The 13,750-nt window shown below is 35.5% G+C and overlaps 1 long non-coding RNA gene across 1 annotated transcript; it reads left to right on the top strand.

Moving 5' to 3' along the window:
• The first annotated feature begins 4,225 nt into the window (after positions 1-4,225).
• LOC121730643 lies at positions 4,226-12,143 on the top strand. The gene is made up of 3 exons (XR_006036140.1): positions 4,226-4,323; positions 8,539-8,544; positions 12,133-12,143. It is a non-coding gene; the product is annotated as an uncharacterized LOC121730643 (long non-coding RNA).
• The last annotated feature ends 1,607 nt before the right edge of the window (positions 12,144-13,750 follow it).

Raw genomic sequence — 13,750 nt, 5'->3', positions numbered from 1 at the left:
ATAAGTTCGAATTTGTAACATATAATAGGCAACAAGTCAGAATATTCACAAATAATAATAACATAAACTTAAAAATCATCATACAATATTGGTACAAGCAGATATTACTCTATGGTATCAGAGACCAGATATATTTATTACTACAAGTAGGCAATGGCTTTCATAAACTGAACAACAGAGGCGTTCACAGAGTACAATAATAATATTATCATTATTAATATCTAACACGTATATACTCCACTTTCCGTAAAAAACCCACGATTAAAAAGTTGTGTAAAAGTAACTGTTCAGCAAGGTCGTATAAGGCCTGCATACCTAACGATTATAAGTCCGTTATAAAGCTCACACTTTTTTTCTTTACCTTTGCGTATTTTTTTAGTCTGGCGCCACACGCGTTGACAATTTATAGTCCTTAAAAGTTTTTTTCCACAGCATGATAGCTATAAATTCTTGTATTTGTTTTTGCTGCATATTTCGTATTAGATAACTGATGAGGTGTAGGATAAAGTAAATATTATTCGTATTTGAAACATGCATTTTCCTTTTGGTCTTTTTAATTATTTGACTACGCTATTTATACTTGTATTCTGCTTGTAATGATCAATTGTCTGTGTAACACCATAATGATTTTGTCAAAATTTGCTGCAAAAGAGACAAAGACGATAAGAATCCGGAAAAACGCTTCTTTGCATCAAAAGAAAAGTCATAAATTTATCAAAATTTCTTTAAAACATTTAAATTATTATATGTAATACGTTGTAGTTATTATAAGTAATATAAAGTTTGAATAAGTTATAATATAGGTATAAGATTTTAATTTATAATGTTACTCACAAGAAAAACATTGAGGTAACTTTTTAGGGTTCCGTACCCAAAGCGTAAAAACGGGACCCTATTTTTACTGAGACTTCGTTGGCTGTCCGTCCGTCTGTCTGTCTGTATGTCTGTCTGTCAGTCTCCAGGCTGTATCTCAAGAACCGCTACAGCTAGACTTTTGAAATTTTCACAGATTATGTATACCTATCTGTTTCCGCTATATCAATAAATATTAATAATAAAATAAAATAAATATTTAAGGGGGCTCCCATACAACAAACATGATTTATTTGCCCATTTTTGCTTGATATCAAAAATGGCAATAGATAGGTACTTGAAATTTTCGCAATACACTCAATTATATATTGAGTACTTTAATAATTAATACTAAAATTTGAATTAAAGGGGGACTAAAATTTAAATTTAAGTATAGGGGAAAAAAACAAAATGTTTGCCTATTTTTGCGCTATAACGGTACGGAACCCTTCGTGCGCGAGTTCGACTCGCACTTGGCCGATTTTTAAACTTTTAATTGAAAGATTATCACGCTGCAGATTTAATTTAATTAATTTACTAATTGATATTAATACCAGTAGGTTCTCGTTTGAGTAATGGACCATATAAATATTATCTTATCCAAGTTAAAAAGGCAATAAAACTTTTCGATTAAGTTAATTAAGAGAAACAATTTCAATTATTTTTATGTTTTATAACGTTAATAACATAAAATATTTTTGTATAAGTACTCAGAAGATTAGCAAGAGTTAACGTGGCTAATGCTTATTTTCTGTTGGGTAAAATAAATTACATGATTGAATGAAAGGAAATTCAAAATTATTAAAATTCACAAGCAGATTTACAGTTTACTATCCAATGGAATTGATTTAGAAGAAGCTCTTTGTAGCCTAAATGATGTCTCTCTTGTTAATGTCAACTTAAATTAACAACAACAGCTAGAGTACCTACAGCAAAAAATAAAGGCACCAACCGCTTTTCAATAACACAAGTACTTTTGGAATAATAAATGGTTTAGTCATGCTCTTGAACAAGTGAAATTGACTATTGAATTGCCGTCATTATTTATTAATAATGCCATGTGTTGCTCAGAATACTATGTAAGAAAAAGTATTAAATATAAAAAGTTCATTTCTAAGAAATCAATTTATTCAATTATTAAATAATTGAGGGACGTGTGACCAGTGCTATAACTGTTACACGTTTCCTATGGGCATTGTTACACCTACCGATTATTAGATTATTAGATTGGCTGAGATCACTGTCCCGCCACTGTCTCGCCACTCTACTCGGTAGGTGTAACAAAGCCCTAGTAGTCCAAACTATGAGGCATATCTGTTGCCGCTCTAATAACAAATACTAAAAATAAAATAAAGTTAATATTTAAGGGGGGTCATCATACAAGAAACGTGATTTTATGGCCTTTTTAGCTCGTAATCAATAATGGTAACAGCTAGGCACTTGAAATTTTCACAAAATACTTAATTATATTGTGCTTTAATGGAGGAGCTTCCATACAAAAACACAATTTTTTGTCTTTCGCTAATATTTAAAATTAATAATTAATTTTTGTCTTTTTCAAACAAATCATTCCCTAATTCATTTTTCTTAGCTCCAACTGATCCAAATGAAATTTGTGACATTATAAAAAGCCTTAAACCAAATAGCTCTCCAGGTCTCGATAAAATATATAACAAAATACTAAAAGTTTTATGCAAATACATCGCCGAACCCTTATCAATTTTATTTAACTTTAGTATAGAAACAGGAACTTTTCCAAAAATATGGAAGGTGGCGGCTGTATTTCCTTTACATAAAAGCGGCACAAAATCTAACCCCTCCAATTACCGCTCTATCTCTCTTTTGTCCAATATATCCAAACTCCTAGAACGTATAATAAACAAAAGATTGGTGTCGTTTCTAGAAAGGAATAACATAATCTCGGATAATCAATTCGGTTTCAGACAGGGAAAATCCACAGAAGATGCTGTGACTTTACTTACAAACTCAGTTGTTAATAATCTCGATAATGGGCATAAATGCATTGGAGCCTTCCTCGATCTTGCCAAGGCATTCGACTCTCTTTCGATCCCTATTTTATTAAAAAAGCTGGAATGCTACGGCATAAGAGGCAATCAATTACATTGATTCGAAAGTTATCTGTCTAACAGAAGTCAACTCATTCAAATTAGCGGAGTTAAAAGTAATATGTGATCTGTTCAATATGGCATACCTCAAGGAAGCATCCTGGGCCCCTCGCTTTTTCTTCTTTATATTAATGATATATCAAGCCTATCTCTTAAAAACGCAAAACTTCAATATTACGCAGATGACACAACCATTATTTTTTATGATGCAACATGGGAGCAAGTCCGCAAGAGAGCTGAAGATGGCATGGCTACTCTATCTAACTGGTTAAACTTTAATCTTCTCTCTCTTAATACTTCCAAAACCAAGTTTCTTTGTTTCCACAAAAATGCTGCCTCCGCCCCTTCCTCGCTTAATGAGTTAAAAATCCATTCCTCAATGTGTACGTTTCCCGTTCAGAACATCAACTGCTATAATTGTTCTGCTATCCAGCGCAGTGAATCCATCCGCTACCTTGGTGTTATCCTGGACCACCAAATGACCTTTAAACAGCACACAACAGAAACGTCCAAGCGTGTTAGAAAATTAATGGCCGTCATGAGGAACCTATGAGGTGTGGTCGATGGTCAGACCCTCAAAACTATCTACTTCGCTCTATGCCAATCGGTTATCAATTATTGCATTCTGGCTTGGGGAGGCTGTCCATCTTTCACTCTTCTTCCACTGGAAAGAGCGCAGAGAGGAGTACTGAAAGTAGCACTGGAGAAGCCCTTAAGATATCCTACTAAAAGCCTATACGATGATACCAAGGTCCTAAGTGTCAGAAATCTTTATCTAGTAAGAGTGTTTGAAGCAGTACATAAATCTATAGTTAAATGTCAACATACTTACGACGAAATGCTTAAAAAAAGAATTTTTAAAGTACCTAATGTCTCTGTATCTACTTCTTTCGCCTACCACTTTGGAATTTTTCTGTCTCCATACATCTATAATAGACTTGTAAACCTGTTTGATTTGAAACTATACTCTGTACATAAAGGTAAAAAAGTTCTTACCCAATCACTGCTGTCATGGTCATACGCCGAAGCCGAAAACCTAATAAAAGTGTACAATTAATAACCACTCGCACACACACACACACACAAACACACACACACATACACACACATTTTACACATTTATAATTATATTTATAAATATATATTATATATTTTTTAAGAATAAGGATGATTTGTTGTTAAGGTTGTTATTTTGTTTGTTTTCTTTATGTTTCTGTTGTTCTAGCCGCAATACTTACTGTACTCAATTAAACTCCCCCATAGGACAGGCTTCGCCTAGTTTGGGGGACCGTTATTTGTTAAAATGTTTGTAAAATTATCATGGTGAATAAAGACATTTGTATTTGTAATACCGGTACGGAACACTTCGTGTGCGAGTTCGACTCGCACTTGGCCGATTATTTATGTGATATTAAATGATTTAACACGTATAAATCTGTGAGTGAAATGTTATTATAGCTACGAGTAGCATAGTGGTTGAAGACTAAAGGATAGCAGAATATAATGAGTAATGACAAACACAAAATTTGACTTTTTTTTAATGAAATAAGTGGGCAAACGAGCAAACGGGTCACCTGATGGAAAGCAACTTTTGTCGCCCATGGACACTCGCAGCATCAGAAGAGCTGCAGGTGCGTTGCCGGCCTTTTAAGAGGGAATAAGATAATAGGGGAGGGTAGGGATGGGAAGGGAAAGGAAAAGGGGAGGATAGGGAAGGGAATTGGGCCTCCGGTAAACTCACTCACTCGGCGAAACACAGCGCAAGCGCTGTTTCACACCGGTTTTCTGTGAGAACGTGGTATTTCTCCGGTCGAGCCGGCCCATTCGTGCCGAAGCATGGCTCTCCCACGTATAAAATAACAGGCCCTAAATATATTATATTTAGGGCCTGTTTCATCACTTTCTGATAAAGTGCCGAATAATATGCTATTCACAGCTTTTTTGACAGATTCCCCATATTTCATCTGTCAAGTTAATTGGTGAATAGCCTATTCGGCACTTATCAGGAAGTGGTGAAACATGCCCTTAGTCATTACCGCGTCACCTAACCAGTAACCTCCATCGCACCCAAGTGACTCTCCTAAACGATTTAAATCACAAATTGTCCATGTCACAATTTATGGTTACATTGAACCATAAATCTACTTAATTGTGTAACAAAATAAAACAAAGGAAACCGGCTTCTAAATTGTTATAATCGGAGTAAGCGATTGCAAAAAAGTTGCACTAACAGTTGGTAGCATTTTGGTAATGGTCCATCGGTATTCAATGGTAGGTACTTACATAAGTATTTAACATCATACAAATATTAATATAATGTTGGTTTATGAACTTGTGAACTGGAAGTATATTAATATTATGTAAATAAAACTTCAGGTCCTGAAAATAGTTGTTAAAATCTAGTAAGTAGATACATAATATTGTATATTTCATGTATGATAATATCAATAAAATACCAAAACTTTACGAATTCCACTAAAGGTTTGGGTTCCTTTATTTCAATCAATAATGTGAACATATTATTCAATTAATAATTATAACGGTTCAAATCAAATGAATAATATTTTGAAGAAATCCACAAAGAAAACTGAATCATCACATCCTGTTGGATTTCCTTCGAATTCAGTGACCACTGACCACCGAAAACAGGAATTAAACGATCGGAATGTTAAGATCATTAAATGTTTTGAATGTCGCGTCGGCGTGCAGGCGCCAACGCGCAGACGCGGGCGCGCATAAATATTGTAGCCTTATGTGTCCTGATCAAAGAGCAACGAGATAGAGTATCTAAAGTTTAGCTGAGATCGAAAAGCGATCTACTAGTGTACTAGAGATGTTGCAGAGATGTTGCAACTCTTATATAGGCTTTGTTCGTGAAGGTGAGACTTAATATCTGTCCTTCAAAATATATTCTCTCAAATCTCATTTTATTCCTATAGCTATATGAATAAAAGCCGCATCACCTATTCTATTTCAATTATCTACTTTAGAGGTAACGCCTCCGTGGTTTAGTGGTATAGAGCGCGGCTCTTGACTCGGAGGTCGTGGGTTCGATTCCCGCGTTGGAAACATGTTATTTCCAAGTTCGGTTAGGACGATGCAGGCTGATCACCTGATTGTCTGATTAGTAAGATGATCTATGCGTCGGATGGGCATGTAAAAAGTCGGTCCTGCGCCTGATCTCTCGCCGGTCGTGTCGGACTTCCGTCCCACTGGGTTATGGGAGTAAAGGAATAGAGAGTGCTCTTGTGTACTGCGCACACACTTGGGCACTATAAAATTACTCCTGCGTAGCTGGTCTGGTTTCAATGAAACCGGCCACCGTCACCGAAACCGGTGTGGGAGCTATTATTATTATTATTTAGAGGCAAAATAGTGTACCGATTAAGCATGATAATTTGTACAGTGAAGTTAAAGTATTGCCGCTTAATTTTCATTAACCCACACTACTTAAAACATGAATAGAAACGCAGGGAGTAGTTTGGTTACGACTTTTCAAATAAAACCTAATTACACTTACTTTTTCGTAGTCTTGATATTTTCATGTTAGTTCTCGTCATCGTCTCGACAATAGGCGCCAGCGTGCATCCTGGAATGAGCAAACAAATAGGGTCAAACTGACACAATTTATCACAGTGACGTCGGTAAAAAACATTATTTTAGCCAGCAGTAACACGAATGACGCAAAATATTTTTGTACAATTGAATGAAAATTAAACTAAATAGTCATAAAATAAATTACGACTACGTCATCAATATAAATAAAAAAAATTTTTTGGGGCTTGGACTTATACTCTTACATGACCTTTCTACATATCTTTTATCTCTACTTTTACTAATCCAATATATAAACATGTAAAGGTGTACAGGATATCACAAAACTGAGTGAAAAAAGTAACTCTTTCGGCGCTGCTACTTTAAGGCTGCGTGTCCACCAGAGATGTGTAATTGCCAGGAATGTGTTTTTAAGATCCAATAGAATCTCTGCGCTGAGCGAGGTCATGTAAGCTCACGTCAATGAAACGATTCTATTGGTTCTCAAAAACACATTCCTCGCAATACATATCTGGTGGAAACGCAGCCTAACTGTCAACTCTATATTATATGGAATGTCTCGCTTGGACCCACTCTAAAGTCTACAGGACGTATTAAAAGAAAGCGGTAATACTTTAGTTAGGCAGTGTTTAATTATGTCTCTTATAAAGAGTATACTGTTAATTCATAATTCGTCATAAATTTTCTGTTACTTTCATAGCGAGCCAGGGGCCCATTACACACCTTAAAGTATTATCGCTTAGTTTTGTTACACACTGGATATAATATTATCGTCTATGATTATCACGTATTCATGCATCCGTGGTCCAGTGGTTCAGAGCGTGGCTCTTGACTCGGAGGTCGTGGGATTTGATTCCCGCGTTGGAAACATATTATTTCCAAGTTCAGTTGGGGCAATGTAGGCTGATCACCTGAACTAACAAGTAAGCCGATGACCATGCATCGGTTGGGCATGTAAAAAGTCGGTCCTGTGCCTGATCTCTCGCCAGTCGTGTCGGTCGTCCGTCCCACTGGGCTATGTGAGTAAAGGAATAGAGAGTGTACTGCGCACACACTTGGGCACTATAAAATTACTCCTGCGTAACTGGCTTAGTTTCAATTAAACCGGCCACCGTCAGCGAAACCGGTGTGTGAGTTATTATTATGATAATCCGTGATAGATGTCAATAATTGTGCAATGTGCATGCTACGTGCATCACAAATCACAATCATGGTTCTCCATAATAACCCAACGTGCAAGGGTACATTACTGCTTAATGATTAATCGTTAATGCCCATTTCTCACAACATAGGTATCAACCTGTTGAGTGTCCATTCTGTACGTATACTTGCTTACATTACTAACGAATCTTTTCAACTCTCGAGACTCCAATAACAATACGAGTAAGAAAGGTTAAAGGGTATTTTCCCTTCAATAATTTAACATTATAAAGGGTTTTACAAACGCTACCTAAAATAATTTACTTAATAAGGCTGTATATGGATTTATTAAGGCAATGACTACGATGGGAGATTTAGAATTCTAATTTTTCTAATCCAATGTTACACATATTTTGATCCTTTTCATTCCTTTAAATATAATATATAGGCTGTCACAAAACAAAGTAAATGGAACCCGCTTAGAAAGTAGCAGCCTGAAATAGATTGTTTTTGTAACTTCTATGGGCAAGCGCCTCAGAGGCCAGAGCTCCATGAATTTATCCATACATAAGTTTTAAAAAGTTATTATTTCGACTCTGCTACTTTTACAGTAAAATCTATACAGGGTAAATATAAATACAAATTGCCGATGCGGGCATCCGTATGGGTATGAAGACGGTATTTTTTTTTTGAGTTCCCAGCATTGTTCTCATAGCAAAAGTCGTTCATTTTGACGGGCTCATTTGATGGTTTAAAGGATAACGGTGTTTACACTAACACACTGTATAACTCAAAGGACTCAGACTGACTGACACAGCGCACAGCCCAAACCACTGGATGGATCAGGCTGAAATTTGGTATGCAGGTAGATGTTATGATCTAGGCATCCGCTAAGAAAGGATTTTGATCAATTCGGGTAGAATAAGGGATGAACGTTTGTATGAAGCTTCGTAAATTTAAAACCGCGATCGGGCTGAGACTTTGCATGCATAAAGCTACTATGAATAAGGAGATAGGCATTCCGAAAAAAGGATTTTGATAAATTCCACTAAATAGGGGATGAAAGATCGTATATCTTACCGGCCAAATCCGATTTCAGGATAAACCAGTTTTGCCTAGGCTCAACTAGTTCTTCCTTTACGCGATATGATTAACTAGTATAGCCTAGGTCCTAGCCCAAACTAATTTGTCTAATAATACTTCATAACGCGAGCGAAGCCGCGGGCAAAAGCTAGTTAAGTTAATATACCGGAAATGCTAAGTGATTCTGTAGGTACAGCTTCTTAAAGTTTGCTAAAGCTGTGCATACAAAAAACGACTCAATTACAAATGATTCGTGTATGACATGGAAGTCAACATTATACACGCGTGGTAATGATTATAATAAATGCATATATAATAGAAATTCCTTCTAGAGGTCGTCAATTGTTGAAACAAATTGGTAGTATAGAATCCGTAAACAAGTTGGAAGAAGGTCGGTGGATAATCCTATTATGATGAAACTTTGATTGTGGTCGACAGGTCCGGAAGTGATCTATGGTGTTTTAAGCTTAAAATGCAATTAACATGTGCTTAAATCTAAAATGTTTATATGCCATAAAATGGAAACGTTTCTTCGATAAGTTTAGGATATGTTTTTGATTTCATTGTTAACTATTCCTTGTTTTTAAATACATAAGTGTTTCTGTATGTCCTTAACGCTTAAACTACTAATATTACGTTCATAAAAAAATTAAAGATGTGATTATTGCCGAAAAATGATAAGCTAGCGTGATTATTGAAAACCAATGATTTTAATAATCCGCAACTTATTATTTATATCAACGCATTTAATTTAATAAAATCTAAATTAATGGTTGAATATTTTAATTAAAGTTAAGTGTTTGTGAAAATACTACCTAAGCTTTGGTAGGCACAACACGTTCAAAAGAAGCTGAAACTTCAAAGTAAATACATATTATTTGTTATTTATATTAGGCTACCGAAAATATCTTAAATATTAAGGCAATTCTGATAGAGGATTGACTACAAATCAAAATATAATAGACACGGCTTTGTAATCTGCGTCTCCATGTTTTTAAAGTTCCTCAAATATCATGCATTTCTTTGTTTTCTTGTAATGTACTTTATCCTTAGTTTTATTTTCATTTTGTATTAATAAAATGGATTTAATTACATTTTTATTATTCGTAGCTTTCATATCATAGAAAACACATAGAATACTATTTATCCTGGAAAAAATTATAATTCCCACGCAATAGTTCATTTCGTCCAGTATTTTAATAATTTACAGTGCCACTTCTATCATTTAGTATCTGTGGTCCCGAGGATGGACTATATTAAATGCCATGTTTTGTGGGCGAAACGCGGCACTAAAATATGAGATCGTAAGGACGACTCGAAGGCCGAATTCCTTGCATGAGACCCGAAATAAACTTGTACCGTTTCAAATAAATGCCTTTTTATTATTCATCTGAGCATTTAGTACTTCGAAACTGGATTTTGAAAATTAGATCGAGAATTGCATGATTAATTTAAAAAAATTACACGGAAAATTTGCACTTAAAAAAATACAGATTAAAACAAAACTAATTGTATCAATTAATATAGCTGAAATTAAACATTATATTAAATTTTCTTAGGACCTAAGAAATTATCTCTTAAATAATTCATGAAGACCTTTATTATACTACCTTATACGCACGTAATAGTTTATTTTATTTATTTTTTATTTTATGAAATAAGGGGGCAAACGAGCAAACGGGTCACCTGATGGAAAGCAACTTCCGTCGCCCATGGACACTCGCAGCTTCAGAAGAGCTGCAGGTGCGTTGCCGGCCTTTTAAGAGGGAATAGGGTAATAGGGGAGGGTAGGGAAGGGAATAGGGTAGGGGATTGGGCCTCCGGTAAACTCACTCACTCGGCGAAACACAGCGCAAGCGCTGTTTCACGCCGGTTTTCTGTGAGAACGTGGTATTTCTCCGGTCGAGCCGGCCCAATCGTGCCGAAGCATGGCTCTCCCACGTATAAAATATATATAGTTCGGAAAATCTGGATCAGAATAAGTAATTCAGACGTAGGCTAAAATAACTGGAAACTCAAAATGGTAAGGTTACTAAAAGCCAGTTTCTTAGGGGTTTTTGACAGAACCTTTTGATAGTGTTGTCAGTATAACATTTTGATGAAAGTACGACGCTAGCGTCTTTGATTGGCCAGTTTCCCATACCCTAAAGTATTATCACTCTGTTTTGTTACATCCTGTATATCAGATAACGGTCGATTAAAATTGGCGAGTTAAGACCCAATTTCACCAACGTCTGTTAGTGTTAACAGCTTATTAAAATGCCATGTCTTCTTTTTCATTCAAATGAAAAACGAAAGAGGTAACGTGATATTAAATTGAACATTGAAACAGTCGTTGGGGAAATTGGGGCTAAAAATGCTTTAATAATTCGGCTTCAACTTGATTTTTTTATTAACGTCGTCATGAGCTATATGATTTAGGGAAATTAGTGCACACATAAAATTTACAATTAGGTTAGCCAAAGTTCAAGGCTCATTTAATTAAGAAAACAGCTACTGGATTTTGCGTCAATATGATGTTTACGCATCTATTTCTAATTATAATATGTGATTAAAATCTAATGATAAAGTGTCTATTTATATAAATCTGCCTTTAAGCGTGCCGCATAAACTAAGTTGTTGTAATTTTGGTTTTAGGGTATTTTCTCATTCCTTGAGTATTGGAGGTATCAGTGAAAAAATACACAAAATTAAAATAATAGACCATGTAGGACTAAAACATTATGTTTTTTAAGTGATGAACAGCAAATAATATATTTACTATAACAAAATAAGCTTCAATTAATTACTATTCAAGCAAAACTAGATTAAACTTGATTATACCGTTTACTATAGCTAAGATGCCGCAGACATAATATTATTATAATATTACGTGTATGACACATAATAATCTATACATATAAATAAAATTCGAGTGTCTGTTTGTATTATTAAAATAACCGTTTTTACTACATGCATATGAATATTTAGACGGTACTTACACCAAAATAACAATTTTTAGAATTTTTGTCTGTCTGTATGTCTGTCTGTTTGTTCTGGCTAATCTCCGAAATGGCTGGACCGATTTTGACGGGACTTTTATTGGCAGATAGCTGATGTAATAAAGAGTAACTTAGGCTACTTTTTAACCGACTTCCAAAAAGGGGGAGGATATTTTTTACTTTTTTATTTTCTACCTATGTATTTTACATTTTGTTGACGCGGACGAAGTAGAATATATATTTATAGTACCTACATAATCTTATTATAGCTAATATGGTGTCAATTTCCTCGTCAGTCGTCGCTCTTGACTCATCATATAGTTCTAAAGAACGGTATTAGTGGATTTTCCGCATCTTCTGCAAATCTTCGGATTTTGCTCATAACTCATTCCCAGATTTGAACGTGCTTCCTGAACAATACTAACGGCCAAATACCGGCTGCCAAAATAATATGAGACAAAGTCTCATCAAATTTCTCTAATGAGACATTTAAAATTTTGTAGAGGTTTTTGTGACTGTCCCAGTGATGAAAAAATGTGAAAAAATACATAATATTCAATTAGCGTTAATGTAAAACGCATATTGTTACGCGTATTACGTTACTTATATTCTGATAAAAGTTATGCGCGATCAATTAAAAATAGATGCTAATAGATGCATTTAACCTTAAGTATATTTAAAACTCCCGTTTTTCGTGTTGGAAAAACATGCAATAAATAAAAAAGATTGCATTATTTGTAAAATATAAAATTTACAACTTCCTGTTTAATCCCATAAAAATACTTTTACAAAGTCAGTAAAGTTATTGTACAATAAATACTGTATTCGGAAGTATAAGGCTTTTCAATATTCAAACCACGATAACACAATAATAAACCCTTAACTCATTTTATTGTATAATATTAGCATTGGAATTTTATTACGATTTGATTTCTTTATTTTATTTCTTAGGTTTAGTATTGATTGATTTGGAGAATCTATAAGGGTGGCCACTTATTTGCGATTGACCGATACGATATCGCAAATAAAATTCTTATACGGTTCCTTTATAAAAAACAATTAGGGTCAATTTATACTAGCGCAGAGTCGAAGCGCATCGAAGTGAATTATTAAAACTGAATATAACAAATTCAACCGTTAACGCACTTTATTACTTCTGAGAATTTAAAAAGGCGCGCGCATCCGCGCGAATTCGCGTCGATGCGCCCGACCAAAGCTGATTGACCTCGCAGAAGTAATGTATGTGTCGCAGCCGACTGGTTTAAATAGCCGTTCAATCAAACAGCTAGCCTTTTGACTGAACAACGCCATTCAATCACACGTCTAGCTTTTATATTGAATATTTTAGTCGCTCAAAACGTTCAACACTACAGCTGATTCAAAAGCCGCCGTCTAATTGAAGTAAATCAGCGCGCACCGTGCGTTTTATTTACAATATGGCGTCAACTAGCAGACCGTGTTTGTTTGTGTTTGTGGTTGTTTTTCGGAAAGAAAGTAGTTAATAAAAGTTACAAGTGTTATTAAAGAGACAAAAATTGTGGAGGCACATACGAGTGAAAAAATTTCAACAAATATTCGAGGAGAAATTACGGGATTATAAAATGGATGGACGCAGCCTCCCCCGAAAGGGGGGTTCGGGGGGCACAGCCCCCCGTCAAAACAAAAACAAACACAATCCAGAAAGTCCAAAAGTTGGTTAGGTTTATTTAGAACTTAGACCACAACACAGAGGGAGCCGAGCGAGCGCAACGAGCGTGCTGCGGTAGCAGCCGGCGACCGCCGTCAAAGAAAAGGGGGGCTCGGGGGCGCAGCCCCCCGCCAAAACAAAAACAAACCAGTTGGCTAAGCGTCGTCTAGCTGTAGTGTTGAACGTTGTAGTCCACAAGTCGGCTAAACGACGTATAGCCGTGTGATTGAATGGCGTTGTTCAGTCAAAGGGCTAGCTGTTTGATTGAACGGCTATTTAAACCAGTCGGCTGCGACATATGCGTTACGCTCTGGAGCTAACTCCAG

The sequence above is a fragment of the Aricia agestis genome, chromosome 9 (genome assembly GCF_905147365.1).
Source record: "Aricia agestis chromosome 9, ilAriAges1.1, whole genome shotgun sequence".
Classification (NCBI taxonomy): Eukaryota; Metazoa; Arthropoda; class Insecta; order Lepidoptera; family Lycaenidae; genus Aricia; species Aricia agestis.
The sequence above is the reverse complement of the archived record's forward strand: the minus strand, read 5'-3'. Positions and strand labels throughout refer to the sequence as shown.